Here is a 14,993-nt window from a genome sequence, read left to right on the forward strand (position 1 = left end):
ACCCACGCTGTCTCTCCCTCTCCTCCTCCTCCTTGTGCTCAACCCACGCTGTCTCTCTCCCTCTCCTCCTCCTTGTGCTCAACCCACGCTGTCTCTCTCCTCTCCTCCTCCTTGTGCTCAACCCACGCCGTCTCTCTTCCTCTCCTCCTCCTTGTGCTCAACCCACGCTGTCTCTTCCTCCCTCTCCTCCTCCTTGTGCTCAACCCACGCTGTCTCTCGTCCTCTCCTCCTCCTTGTGCTCAACCCACGCTGTCTCCCTCTCCTCCTCCTTGTGCTCAACCCACGCCGTCTCTCTTCCTCTCCTCCTCCTTGTGCTCAACCCACGCTGTCTCTCGTCCTCTCCTCCTCCTTGTGCTCAACCCACGCTGTCTCCCTCTCCTCCTCCTTGTGCTCAACCCACGCCGTCTCTCTCCCTCTCCTCCTCCTCCTTGTGCTCAACCCACGCTGTCTCTCTCCCTCTCCTCCTCCTTGTGCTCAACCCACGTTGTCTCTCTCTCCTCCTCCTCCTTGTGCTCAACCCACGCTGTCTCTCTTCCTCTCCTCCTCCTTGTGCTCAACCCACGCTGTCTCTCCCTCTCCTCCTCCTTGTGCTCAACCCACGCTGTCTCTCTCTCCTCCTCCTCCTTGTGCTCAACCCACGCTGTCTCTCTCCCTCTCCTCCTCCTTGTGCTCAACCCACGCTCTCTCGAAGCTGCTGCGGGACGTGCTCCACGCCATGAAGGAGCTGCGCCTGAAGCTGGAGGCACCGGGGGATGGTGGCGCCCCCCACCTCCTCCTCTTTCCTGGAGTTGTGCTTCTCCTGCGCGCAGCCCCCCGGCCACAGCGACTCCGGCAAGCTACTCAAGCCCTGAGGCTGCAGGAACGTGCCCCTCATGAGTGCCCCAAACACGGCACTCTACACGTGCTGCGTAAAGGCGCTACATTCCCGGGACCTGGCCGACCTACCGGACACAAAATGGAGAGACCATTTCTCTCCCCTCATTGCGACCGCCCCTCAGTGGAAACACACGTACAAGTCTCCCCCGTAGCCAAACGCTGTGGTGGCCTCCAGTGGAGGTTGGCACACTGCACGTTGCAATCGGCCGTGTGGCTCAGCCGAATCTCGCCAGGGGTAACAGATTTGTGCATTTCCTGCGGTTACTCTTTGGTTCTTTCGGTAAAGTCTGCCCCACCGGTACTTACACTGCCAGCGGCTCAAACCAATGTTCCGCCTTTTAGGGGACATCTTCAGGAAACTGGTGGTACCCTTCTACAACAGCAGCTTCGTATATGGGGCGGTGCCTTACCTGGCTAACAAGCGCCATGACCTCGCCAACTTCGCCTATGCTCAGGCGAAGATGGCGGTGTACAGAACGAGAAAAAAGATGCTGGAGGGTGACACTGACGGCTGCTCTGAACTTCCAGTGTTCAGGGGCCTGCTCAAGGCGCGGCTCTGGCTGGAGCACGCCATGTTCCACACACATGTCGGTGATGTGTCTCTGTCTCTCTCTGTGTCTCTGTCTGTCTCTGCTCAAGGCGCGGCTCCGGCTGGAGCACGCCACGTGACACACACGTGTCGGTGATGTGTCTCTGTCTCTCTCTCTGTGTCTCTGTCTCTCTCTGTGTGTCTCTGTCTCTCTCTGTGTGTCTCTGTCTCTCTCTGCTCAAGGCGCGGCTCCGGCTGGAGCACGCCACGTGACACACACGTGTCGGTGATGTGTCTCTGTCTCTCTCTGTGTGTCTCTGTCTCTCTCTGCTCAAGGCGCGGCTCCGGCTGGAGCACGCCACGTGACACACACGTGCCGGTGATGTGCAGCGCGTCTTCTTCGAGCGCTGGGGAGCCGGACAAGCCCCTCTCTGCACCAGCGTGGACGGCACCCTCGTGGTGTTCACCTTCTGAAGCGCTCGCTCGTCACCGTGGCGTCCGCGATGACCACCACCACAACCACGTGACTTTTCTTTTGTGTTGTGCGCGGTGCTTTTAGCGACACAGCGCGTGGATTTGAAACGTTTATTTTTCATTTGTTTGGCTGGTGACTTTGTGTGTTTCATATCGAAATCGCCTCCAGTGCTTTTGCTGCTGGCGGCAATAAAAGTTGTTTAAAAAGTCAAAGTCTCTCCCTCTCCTCCTCCTCATATGAAGCGGTCACCATCGCTCACTGAGTGTCTGCTCCTCACTCACAACTCGCTGGATGTTACCCCGAGCTCACCCCCACGACTTCCCCACCCCCCCCCCCTTAATCTCCCCCCTCATAACCACCACCACCGCTCCTATTCCCTCTGCACATTCCCATTGCATGACTATTACTCATTTACCCCATTTATTTAATTCGTTCATCGTCATTTACTTTCAGAATAATAATTATTCTCACTCATTCACCCCCATTTATTGAATCCGTTTGTAGTGTTGTAAAGGACGGACTAATAACTTCCTTATGGCACACACAGTTTATTGTCTTAATTACACAGTCCCTAACACACAAGGGGTATACGGTCCCCTTACCCGTTAACCTGAGGAGGTACAACCTCCGACTCTGCACAGCTCACACTCACACTTCGCTCCTATTCTAGCGTCCTCCGGCTGGGACCTAGGGGAGGCACACTGACCCACCGCTGGCCCGGCGGGTCCCCGACCTCTGGTCGCTCAGGACCTTCGCCCTTACAAGGGCGGGAAGGCTGGGAACCAGGGCCCTATCCAGGACCTATCTCCCCTGACCACTGGTTACACTGAGCCCCAGCCCTGACAAGGGCTGGAAGGCTTGGTCCAGGGTCCTAGCTGTCTTCAGCCGACTTGGGTCTTCGTGTAGCAGAACTCCAAGAGCTCTCAACGCTCCGGCTTTAGTACCGGTTCGTGGCCGGGTTGACCAATCCCCGGCCACCTCGTGGACCCCTCCGATTGGTCCTTCCCAATCTGGCGTTTGGATCCTACCTCACCCCATTTGACCCTAACCGTTTGATTGAGCGGGAAAACCTTGTTTATTAACTGCTCTCTCACAGCTTGCGAACAGCGAGTAGTTATCACCACTACACGTTCATCGTCATTTACTTTCAGAATAATAATTATTCTCATGATATGACTATCACTCATTCACCCCCATTCATTCAATCCACTCATCATCATTTGCTGTCAGAATAGTAACACCATGTAACACAATTTTTGTTCATGGGTCGTGTTATTTCGTAATTGTTTATGCCTAAAAAGTATAGAAAATTGCTATCATTCCCCACAAACTTTGCTTTTGTGACCAGGACAGTGATATTTAGAATTTTACCAATTTTCAATGAGAAAACGGGCGAATTTGTGTCTTTTCGTTCACATAAAGTCAGAAAAAAACATACAGATCAAAATTAACATGTATTTATATTATTATTTTATTGTTATTCTTTTTTTGTCTATCTACGTGAATTAATAACAATAAAATAATAAAAGTGAAAATAAAGTGAATAAAAAGTAATAAAAATATCACGTTTCGATCGCAACACAAGCAATCGACGATTGAATTTTGATTTAAAGCTTTCGTGACTGCAGGGATTCATCTTCTTGGTTCTTTCGGTAAAGTCACGTAAAAGGGAGATAATAAAATCATAAAAATAAAACATCATTTGTATTTTATTATGTTTTATCTTTATTATTTTATTATTCTATTATTTCCCTTCTATGTGACTTTACCGAAAGAACCAAGAAGATTAATCGACGATTGCTTGTGTTGATTGCTTGTGTTGCGATCAAATATTTTTTAATCACTTTATTTTAATTTTTATTAATTATTATTTTATTGTTATTATTTTTCTTTTATCTACATGACTTTACCGAAAGAACCATAGAATATCATTCCTGCAGTCACGAAAGTTTTAAGTCAAAATTGACACTGAAGGTTTGGCATTTTTTGCGGCCCTGTCAGGATCACGAAGACTTGCCTCCTGAAGGACATCACATGCCTCAGCTCTGGGGCCTTGCATCCCAGGGGAATCATTCTCAACTCAGAGATGATTTTTCTGGAACGAGATAAATATTTTACTACGTCCTCATCCTTGATAAAGGTTACTACACTGGAGTCAAGAGCCAAATGTCTCACAGAGCTATACCTAATAAATGAACTGAACTAAACTGACAAGATGACCGACCTTCACAGCTGGAGGAGACAGAGGCAAGGCAAACACCATTGAGCCATTGAGCTCAAAGCCCTGCTCCACCACAGTGTTGACTAAAGCCTCACAACTCAAAAAGACAACAATGAATTTGTTCATGCGGGATGCTGATTTAACATTCTCAAATTAACTGATTACTAACGTAGCATATAATTACAATAACACACATTACAATTGATTACTCATCTACAACTCACATCGTAACAATTGCCTGATTACTAATCTATATATATAAAATCGCAAATCTGTCTGTCTGTCAGTCTGTCTGTCTGTCTGTGTGTGTGTCTGTTTGTCTGTGTGTCGCCGGACCATACGCAGTTTCATTGGACGAAATGTGAGGGATTTGCGAGACGCGATTGGTCCGTTTGGTTTTCCACGGCGGTTGCCCCTGGCAACGGTTAGCGACGCATTCGCTGCGGGGTGGACGCCATTTTTAATTCCCGTTAAAAATATGCGCACGCATTCACACGCGACTCTGAGGTAAATTCATCAAAGTTTCACGTCCTCTTCACTCACCCCCCACCCCAATGTGTGCAATTACTATTATAGGCAGTGGCGGCTCCTGCAAAATCTCTCAGGGGGGGCAAATATCTGGATGATTGATAAGGATAAGGTCCACCCATGCCATGGATAAATTAACAGCTTAAGCATGTAAAGGCAACTTCACTTCTTTAATATTAATGAAAAATAAAGTGACTCTTACAATACATCTTGTTTGTTTCTATACTCACTATTAAAACAAACCACTCAAGTTTATTTTATTAAAGATTCCACTAGGTAGCGATAAATTATATTGTTGGATGAAACGTGCTTACGTATGATGACGTAAGCACGTATGATGACGTAAGCACGTTAGGGCTCGCCCTCCCGGAAGCCATAGAGAATGCATGGGAGCGCCCCCGTTCGAAAAAAAACATCTTTGAATGTAAGTCTATGGGGCCACTCGGGGCGATTCTCAGCCGGAGTGAAATCGCCCAAAAAGAGGCGGTACTCCACAGAACGTGACATGACGCTGATTGGACTATATCGAGAGGCTGACAGTGACGGCTAGCGTGACTCTGTGGTTCAATGACATTGGTGGTGCGTCGCCCAATCGCCCTAATGAAGAAACCGCCCCTGATTATAGGGTCGCTAGATAATAAAATTATAGCGATTAGACAGTATTATTGTAGCGCGGGGGGGGGGGGGTAACGGCCCCATTACCCAGCCTCAGCCGGGTGGGCAATTTAGGCGAGGCCGGAGGCTCTGCACGGTACTAGGCCTCGACACCCCACCCATGTCAAGCGACGACTTTGTGGTATAAACTCGATATACCCGGCGTTGCCCGGGGGGAAAATACATTTAAAATCTTCTGAAAACTTTAAAACATTACATACCAATGAAAAAACAACTGAGTAATTACTTTTAAACCCGACGCGCCAAGAATCGATTCTTTAAATGTTGACTGTACAAATAGTCATTAAGCTGGGTGAGCGTACTGGCAGTCTATAATGTAGACTGTTGCCTGGTTATTAAGCTGGGTGGGTGTACTGGCAGTCTATAATGTAGACTGTAGCCTGCTTATTAAGTAAAGTGAGTCAATTTGTAACACGTAGGCTTTCGCGACCATTATTCATAAACAACGTTATTGGGTTTAGATCGCCTTATTTATTAATGTGTTGTAACCCTCCACCACAGTAACTGGTGTGGCGTATGAACATCGCCACTGGGGAGACAAAGGCGGCCGGGCGTGGTGGATCCAAGTCCCGGGTGAAGCCGGGTAGTACAGCTAGTCTATCTAGTATATAATTACAATAACCCCCCCCCTCCGCCTCAAATCGTTGCACCTGATGAGTTAAATGATGACGTCACCCTGCTGCTGCTCTATTTAAGACCGGGAGCAAGATCAGAGCCTCACCATTCTGGCGAATTGCCCGATGATGCTGGATGCAATAACCAGCGAAACGGCGAACTAAAAAAAAATTTGTAAATGTTGTGGTTTCACGCTTCAACACACCGGTGGGCTAAAGCACTGAACTATTTGTCTTTTGTCAACGTGACACTTTTTTGCTGATTGGCCGTGTCGGGTGGTGGAGGGTTACTACACATTTATAAATAACGCGATCTAACCAAAAAACGTTGATTAATAATAACATTCTCAAAACCAACAACTTTCCCAATTGGCAACATGAAGCTCTCCACGGGGACACTATGGTCTCGGCAACCACCTGCAGGCAATGACACCTGCTGAGGCCCACAAAGTCTGTGTTGGCCATACTTAAACAGGCGTGCCCAGACGGGCACGTAAACAAAACAAAATGAGGTTAAATAAATAAAAACAATATTGTAGTTTCTTGTTGTGGTTTTCCCACCTGATGATGATAGCTTGTGTTGCGATCGAAACGTCGTGATTTAATGTATTTTATATTTTGATTTTTATACCTACGTGACTTTACCGAAAGAACCAAAGAGTATGTATCCGTGCAGTCACGAAAACTTCAAATCTGGATTGAATATTGTAGCGAAGAATAGACAAGAAAAAAACCAAGATGTAGAAAGGTAATGAGGAAAGAAACGAGTTTGAAGAGAGAAAAACGAAGAATTATCTGAACTCACACTCGCAACCACGCTCAGTTCTTTCACTCCCAGCATGCACCAGCAGAGAGATAGAGAGACGCAAACTCCAAATATACAGCAGGTGTCAGGGTCTATGAGTCTCTGTGTATCTCTATGCGAGTCTTGAGACTCTGTGAGCCATTCCTGGCCCTTGAGTCTCAAGACTCAGTGAGCCATTCCTGACTCTTGAATCTCAAGAAATGGGTCACTGAGTCTTGAAACTCACGAGACAGGAATGGCTCACCGAGTCCTGAGGCTCAACAGCCAGCAAAGGCTCAGCCTCGGTGAGGTTTTATTGAGTCAATATTTGTTGATAATTAAAACCTCCATGCCTCTGCCCCGAGTTCGATTCCCGCTCACAACCAACACCAGTTAAGTTCGCGTGCATGTTCGTTGGACTTCTTTCGCACCCTACATAGCCAAAGGTGCTCATCAGAGGTACGATCATGCGAACCGGTCGTCCCCTAGGTCGACGCAGCCTCAAATGGGGACACCTGGTGTGTAGTAAACATCGCCACTGGGGGGGCGTGGTGCTGGCCACCCACCCCCTCGTGCTCGCTAACAGCACTTGTTCCAACAATCTGTTAAGGCTATACGGGTGGGGGTCTTTGTCTTTGTGTTCGTCCATTAAAGAAGGCAGGTAACGTCTCAGGCGGTAATCCGACGCCTCCTCGTGACCTCTTGGTAAACATTTCACTTGAGACTCAAATATCACACCTGGTGGCTTGACACACCTGGTGGCTTGACATCCCTCCCACTCATCGCAAAGACATCGGTAGAACCATCAATTTACTCACCTGCTCACACACCTACTCACCCACCCCCTCACCCAGCCATTCACTCATTCACTCACTCACTCACCCACCTACTCACCCACCTGCTCACCCACCTGCTCACCCACCCGCTCACCCACGAGCTCACCCGTCCCCTAACTCCAGGTAAGGCCCCACTGGGCTGCTATGTAGCTATTTTTAAGAAGCGACCTGGCCATCACAAATGATAGCTCAACGAAGTTGGCGTATCATCATCATCATCGTCGTATGGGAATTCATAGCAGCAGTCAAATACTCCAAATGCGTGATGTTGATTCTAAATGTGGAGGAGAAACCGGAGGACCCCAAGAAAAATCCACGCGACCACGGAGAGAGAGACACGCAGACTCCAAATATACAGTCGGGATCGAACCCACGACCTCCTGCGTATCAGGCGAGGTAGTTAACATCTCATAGCCACCGCGGCGCCACCCTATGGGCACGTGCGAGGCAGTGAAGGGTTTGGGTTACTGTTGGTGTCGAGTCCACACCTGAGAATCTCCTTCTCCTCTGTTGATGTTTACAGACGTATCACGATCCACTCACCCGCGAGCACTGCGGCTCCTCTCTGTCAGTGCGTTGCGTCTGATCGAACTCGCTCACCTACAAAGACAAAGATCCCCCCCCCACCCTCCCCACTGTATAGCCTTAACAGACTGTTTGTGCAAGTTCTGTCTGCGAGTAGCAACCACGAAGGCCGGCTCGGTGCACGAGGGGGCGGGTGGCCGCCTTTGTCTCCCCAGTGGCGATGTTTACACACCGCACCAGGAACTCATTTGAGGCTGAGTCGACTTAGCGGAGGCCCTGGACCGGTTCAGATAATCGTCACCGGTGTTGCCGTGAGCGGGAATCGAACCCGGGTCGCCAGGTTCGTAGTGCAGCATGCTAATCGCTGCACTACTGCTGACCACACTCACCCACTCACTCACCTACACACTCATTTACCCATCCTCTAAATTACTCGCCTACTCACTCACCTACTCACTCACCTACTCACTCGCCAACTCATTCACCAACCCACTTATTGACCTACTCACTCAGCAACTTACCTACTCTTTGACCCACCCACTCACCTTCTCACTCACCAACTCATTCACCTACTCATTTACCCACCCACTCAACTATTCACTCACCCACTCACCTCCTCACTCACTAACTCACCCACTCACCTACTCATTCTTATTCTACAACGACTCCAGTACTTATGAACAGTCGACTTACAAATGTTATAAGATACAAACAAACCTGTCCCCTTATGTTCAGTTGCAGCTGTTGTTATCTGTTACAAGTTGATTTGTGAAGAAAAGACGAGAACGACTGGGCAGACATCTCTTGGTAAGTTTTTTCAAGACAGTAGGGAGGACACACGAGCACCAAAGGGATCTAGCATTTACATCGACAAAACATGAAGAAATAGTGGCTTCTACATCTGCAGAACGTAAAGAACCAGTGGCATCTACATCTACATGAATAACCAGGGGCATCTACATCTGAAAAACGTGAAGAAACAGTGGAATCTACATCTGCAGAACGTGAAGAACCAGTGGCATCTACATCTGCAGAACATGAAGAACCGTTGGCATCTGCATCTGCAGAACATGAAGAACCAGTGGCATCTACATCTGCAGAACAAGATGAACCAGTGGCATCTACATCTCCAGAACATGAAGAACCAGTGGCATCTACATCTACAGAATATAAAGAACCAGTGCATCTACATCTGCAGAACGTGAAGAAATAGTGGCATCTACATCTGCACAATGTGAAAAAGCAGTGGCATCTACACCTAGAGAACATGAAGAGCCAGTGGTTTCAACGTCTGCAGAACGTAAAGAATTAGTGGCATTTATATCTGCAGAACGTGAAGAATCAGTGGCATCTACATCTGCAGAACGTGAAGAACCAGTGGCATCTACATCTGCAGAACGCGAAGAATCAGTGGCATCTACATCTGCAGAACGTGAAGAACCAGTGGCATCTACATCTGCAGAACATGAAGAACCAGTGGCATCTACATCTGCAGAACGTGAAGAACCAGTGGCATCTACATCTGCAGAACATGAAAAAAAGTGGCATCTACATATGCAGAACGTGACGAACCAGTGGCATCTACATCTACAGCACATGAATAAGCAGTGGCATCTACACCTGCAGAACGTGAAGAACCGTTGGCATCTGCATCTGCAGAACATGAAGAACCAGTGGCATCTACATCTGCAGAACAAGATGAACCAGTGGCATCTACATCTCCAGAACATGAAGAACCAGTGGCATCTACATCTACAGAATATAAAGAACCAGTGCATCTACATCTGCAGAACGTGAAGAAATAGTGGCATCTACATCTGCACAATGTGAAAAAGCAGTGGCATCTACACCTAGAGAACATGAAGAGCCAGTGGTTTCAACGTCTGCAGAACGTAAAGAATTAGTGGCATTTATATCTGCAGAACGTGAAGAATCAGTGGCATCTACATCTGCAGAACGTGAAGAACCAGTGGCATCTACATCTGCAGAACGTGAAGAACCAGTGGCATCTACATCTGCAGAACATGAAGAACCAGTGGCATCTACATCTGCAGAACGTGAAGAACCAGTGGCATCTACATCTGCAGAACATGAAAAAAGTGGCATCTACATCTTCAGAACGTGAAAAACCAGTAGCATATACATCTGCAGAACGTGAAGAACCAATGGCACCTACATCTACGGAAAGTGAAGAACCAGTGGCATTTTCATATACAGAACATACAGAACCAGTGGCATCTACATCTGCAGAACGTGAAAAACCAGTGGCATCTACAAAACATGAAGAACTAGTGACATCCCCATCTGCTGAAAGTGAAGAACCAGTGGCATCTACATCTGCAGAGCATGAAAAACAAATGGCATCTACATATGAAAAACGTGACGAACCAGTGACATCTACACCTACAACACATTAAGAACCAGTGTCTTCTACATCTGCAGAACATGAAGAACCAGTGGCATTTACATGCAGAACCAGTGATATCTACATCTACATGAAGAACCAGTGGCATCTACATGTAAAAAATATGAATAACTAGTGACTTTTACATCGGCAGAACGTGACGAACCAGTGGCATCTAAATCTACAAAACATGAAGAACCAGTGACATCTAGATCTACGGAACATGAAGAACCAGTGGCATCTAGATCTCCAGAACATGAATAACCAGTGGCATCTACATTTACAGTAGATTATGCGACTTTTAAAGCCATTCCCCGTGTCTAGTGTACACGCCGTACATCACGTTTGGAATCGACAGGAGCAAAATTGAACTTACGAACAAATCGGCTTACCAACACTAACTCTGGCACCTAACTCGTTCGTAAGTAGCGTAGTCCCTCTATATGTATAACACTGGTCAACACGCTTTTCCTGGCATAAGGTATTCCAATGGTTTAAAGGTAATTTTGGGGTGCTGATTCCAAATCTGGCATCAGTTTTTGTCTATCACATCAGGTTTTTGAGATATCAAATATTGCATTTTTTATAAAAACTGCAGAAGAAAAATATTAAGTAAATGTAGATATCTACATAAAATAATATTATAAACACACTAAATACAGCACCATATTTTAACACTAAAAAAGTCACTGACTCGCAACAACTTGCAATCATAAGAGTTAATTTCGGGTAAAATCAATGAAAATGGGGTATGCCAATAGCATACAAATTATGTGATAGAGCAAATCTGAGATCAGATTTGGAATCAGCACCCTGAAATTAGTCTAAACAGCTGCAAAAGTCCAGGCCAGATTTTTTTTTTTGTTGACCAGTGTAATCGGTGACCTTTCAGACCATAGTCCTTTCCTCCCGAAGAAGGCCAATCGTTAGACACGTGTTCCCTTATATATTTATTTATATTTTCCTTTGAAGAGGTCCCCGGCGTTGTTGCCTAATGGGTTCAAAGGAAAATTAACGACACGGCGGTTTTTTTTGTTGTTGCTTTATTCCGAATAAACACGCCTCTACTGATAACAATGCAGCAACAGGTGTGTGTAGGTGTGTGTAGGTGTGTGCTCGCGAACAGCACTTGCCCCAACAGCCTGGTAAGGCTATACAGAGAATATTTATTTGGGGTGGAGGGCGATTGTGCAATGGAGATAGGAGATGTTAGCTCCCTCGCCTGGTATGCATGAAGTCGTGGGTTCGATTCAAACCCTGATGCCTGCTACTGTATATTTGGAGTTTGCGTGTCTCTCTCTCACACTCATCGTCATCACGGTGGCTAGGAGATGTTAACTACCTCGCCTGGTGCACAGGAGGTCGTGGGTTCGATCCAGACCCCGATGCCTGCTGCTGTATATTCGGAGGTTTCGTGTCTCTCTCTCTCCTTGCGGTGGTCATGTGGATTTTTCTCCGGCTCCTCCGGTTTTCCCTCTATATTTATAATGAACGACGCGCGTTTAGACCACGTGGCTGCCGCTTTATATTCCCACAGGATGATGACGATGATGATAAGTCAACTTTCGTTCAGCTATCATTTGTGGCCAGGTCACGTCTGAAAAAATAGCTACGTAGCTTCGTAAGGCGTGGTAAAAAATAAAAAAAGTTTTGGTTTATGAATGGGTAGCGCTACGCTGCACTACGAACCCGCCGACACGATGTCGATTCCCGCTCACGGCCAACACCAGTGACGATTATCTGAACCAGTCCTGGGCCTCCTCTAGGTCGACTCAGCCTCAAATGAGTGCCTGGTGCGGTGTGTAGTCAACATCGCCACTAGGGAGACAAAGGCGGCCGGGCGTGATGCTGGCCACCCCACACCCTCATTTACCGTTCAGGCCTTCATAGATGTCCGCTAACAGCACTTGCCCCAACAGTCTGTTAAGTCTATACGTGCGATCTTTGTCTTTGTTTTTGGAGCGGTGGTGCAGTGATTAGCGTGCTGCCACTACGATCCCGATTCCCGCTCAGGGCCAACTTTCCGTGATCGCGAATATCTCAACTGGTCCTGGGTTTCTCCTAGGTCGACTCAGCCTCAAATGGGTAACCGCTGCGGTGTGTAGTAAACATCGTCACTGGGGAGACAAAGGTGGCCGAGCTTGGGGTCGACCGCCCACCCCCTCGCGTGCCGTGCCGGCCTTCACAGGTGCTACTCGCAGACAGCACTTGCCCCAAAAGTCTGCTAAGGCTATACGGGGGTGGGGTTATCTTTGTCTTTGTAATGCCAAGTAAGATTGCATCGTTGCACAATGTGTTCCGTTGTAACAACTGGACTCGTCCTGCTCTAGAGGAGCAAAGCGTTGGGGTCACCACTGCACACGTCACACGACCCCGATTGACATGATTGGCTACGTACAGAGGCGACAAAAGTTTAACACACAGTACATACGTACTCCACCATACACTGCTATACACTACATGCTACACTACTTTGCACTACTATACACTACACTACTATGCATTACACGACTATACACTACTATACACCACACTATACACGACAATATACTACACTACACTATACACTACACTATACATTACACTATACACTACACTATACACTCAACTATACACTATACTATACACTACTATACAATACTATACACTACACTCTACACTACTATACACTCTACACTACTATACACCACACTATACACTACACTCTACACTACTATACATCACACTATACACTACTATAGACTACTATACATTATACTAACAAAAACAACCGTCATTCGCCACTAAGTGGTGGTGACGTCACCACGACGCTTGTGCCAGGCTATGTGCACGTTGAGGCCACGTGAAGCGTCGAACGCCCGCTGGCAGGAGGTCACAGGGCAGACCCAGGTGCCACGGGTCGACTGACTGAGATGACTGGCTGATGCACCACCTGTGCCCCTACTGTGCCAACTTGTTGTGTTTTTATATTGATTTGAAGCTTTCGTGACTGCAGAAATCCATACTCTTTTGGTCTTTCGGTAAAGTCACGTAGCCACCCGGTACTCATCTCGTTATTGTGAGCATCGCTCCTCTGCACTCCCTTGTTGTTGGAGGGCGACTGCCTCCAACTGCCCGGTAGCGTCCTTCACGAGCCTCCTCCACAGAGGCCGATCTTGACACCACTGGTACAAGTCATCGGCAAGTCCACTCAGCTCCACGTCCTCCTGTACCACATAATCTCTTCTCCAGCCCGTGCTTCGCCCATTTAGCCCCCTCTATCTGGCAGGCAAGGCTATGTTGGCCTTGCCTGCCAAAGGAGCTCACCGATGGGACTTTGTCCAGATCTTTAGATGATTTGTGAGCTCCTCACACAATCCAGCCTGGTTAAACCCAAGATGGATCGTAGGCAGGCCAGCCTAAATGTTTCTAACAGGCAAAGATGTTCCATTAGGGGGGGTCCACGTGTCGCAAGCATAGAGAAGGGAGGGAATGACCGTGGCCGAGAAGACCTGAAGCTTCGTGTGTAGCAACAGACCAGGTAGCTTCCACACAGCGTTATGCAACCGATGAAAAAATAATGCCGCTCGACTGATTCGGAGTGAGACCTCTGCTGTCAAACCGGAACTAGTCATGAGCACACTGCCCAGGTATTGGAAACTTTTCACTCTCTCCGCAACTGCCCTATCACCGATTGCAAGTTATAAGGGTGGAGTGTCCGATGGTACAAAATACCCAGGCAAGTGCTTAGTTTTGGTGGGGCTGATGGTAAGGCCCCACATCTTAGTGTCAATCTCCAGGTTCTGCAGCAGTGCCTCCAACTCCTCCTCTGAGTGGGCAGCAAATACCAGATCATCGGCATATATAACATGGTTGAGCAATAGGGAGCCATCCTTGACCGCACCCGGGCATCGATCAGCCTCCCATTATATCTGTACCAAATGGAAATTCCCTCGGTACAGCTATTGAAGGCTTCACGAACTACGTGGTCAAAATAGATGTTAAATAATGTGGGAGCCAGAGGACATCCCTGTCGCACCCCAAGATGTACAGGGAATAGCTCTGACTCCCAGCCACATAGTTTTACCCGGGTCCGCTCACCATCATGAAGGTCCTTAATGATCGTGAGCAGAGGGTCAGGGACTCCGAAAGCACGAAGAACAACCCAGAGCCCAAGCCTACTGATGGTATCATAGGCCTTCACCAGGTCAATAAAGCAGAGATGTAGGTCTTGTTGGAATTTCCTACACCTCTGCTGTAGCAGACGGACACAAAATATGGCATCTGTGCAGGAGCTCCCTGTCCTGTAACTGCATTGGGGCTCCGCAAGCCTCTCCTCAGCGTGCCTAGCAAGGCGATGTTGAATAATCCTTGCCAAGGACGTTCCCGGCACACTGAGGATTGAGATGCCCCTGTACATGTTACAGTTTTTGCGGTCCACCTTCTTAAAGAGGAGGACAACTAGGGCATCCTTCCAATCCTGCGGAACCCGTCCAGTGGTCCAGACTGTTGTTATGATGTCATGTAGGGCAGTCTGTGCACAAATG

This window comes from Lethenteron reissneri, chromosome 56 (genome assembly GCF_015708825.2).
Source record: "Lethenteron reissneri isolate LAM-NWPU_2019-01 chromosome 56, ASM1570882v1, whole genome shotgun sequence".
NCBI lineage: Eukaryota > Metazoa > Chordata > Hyperoartia > Petromyzontiformes > Petromyzontidae > Lethenteron > Lethenteron reissneri.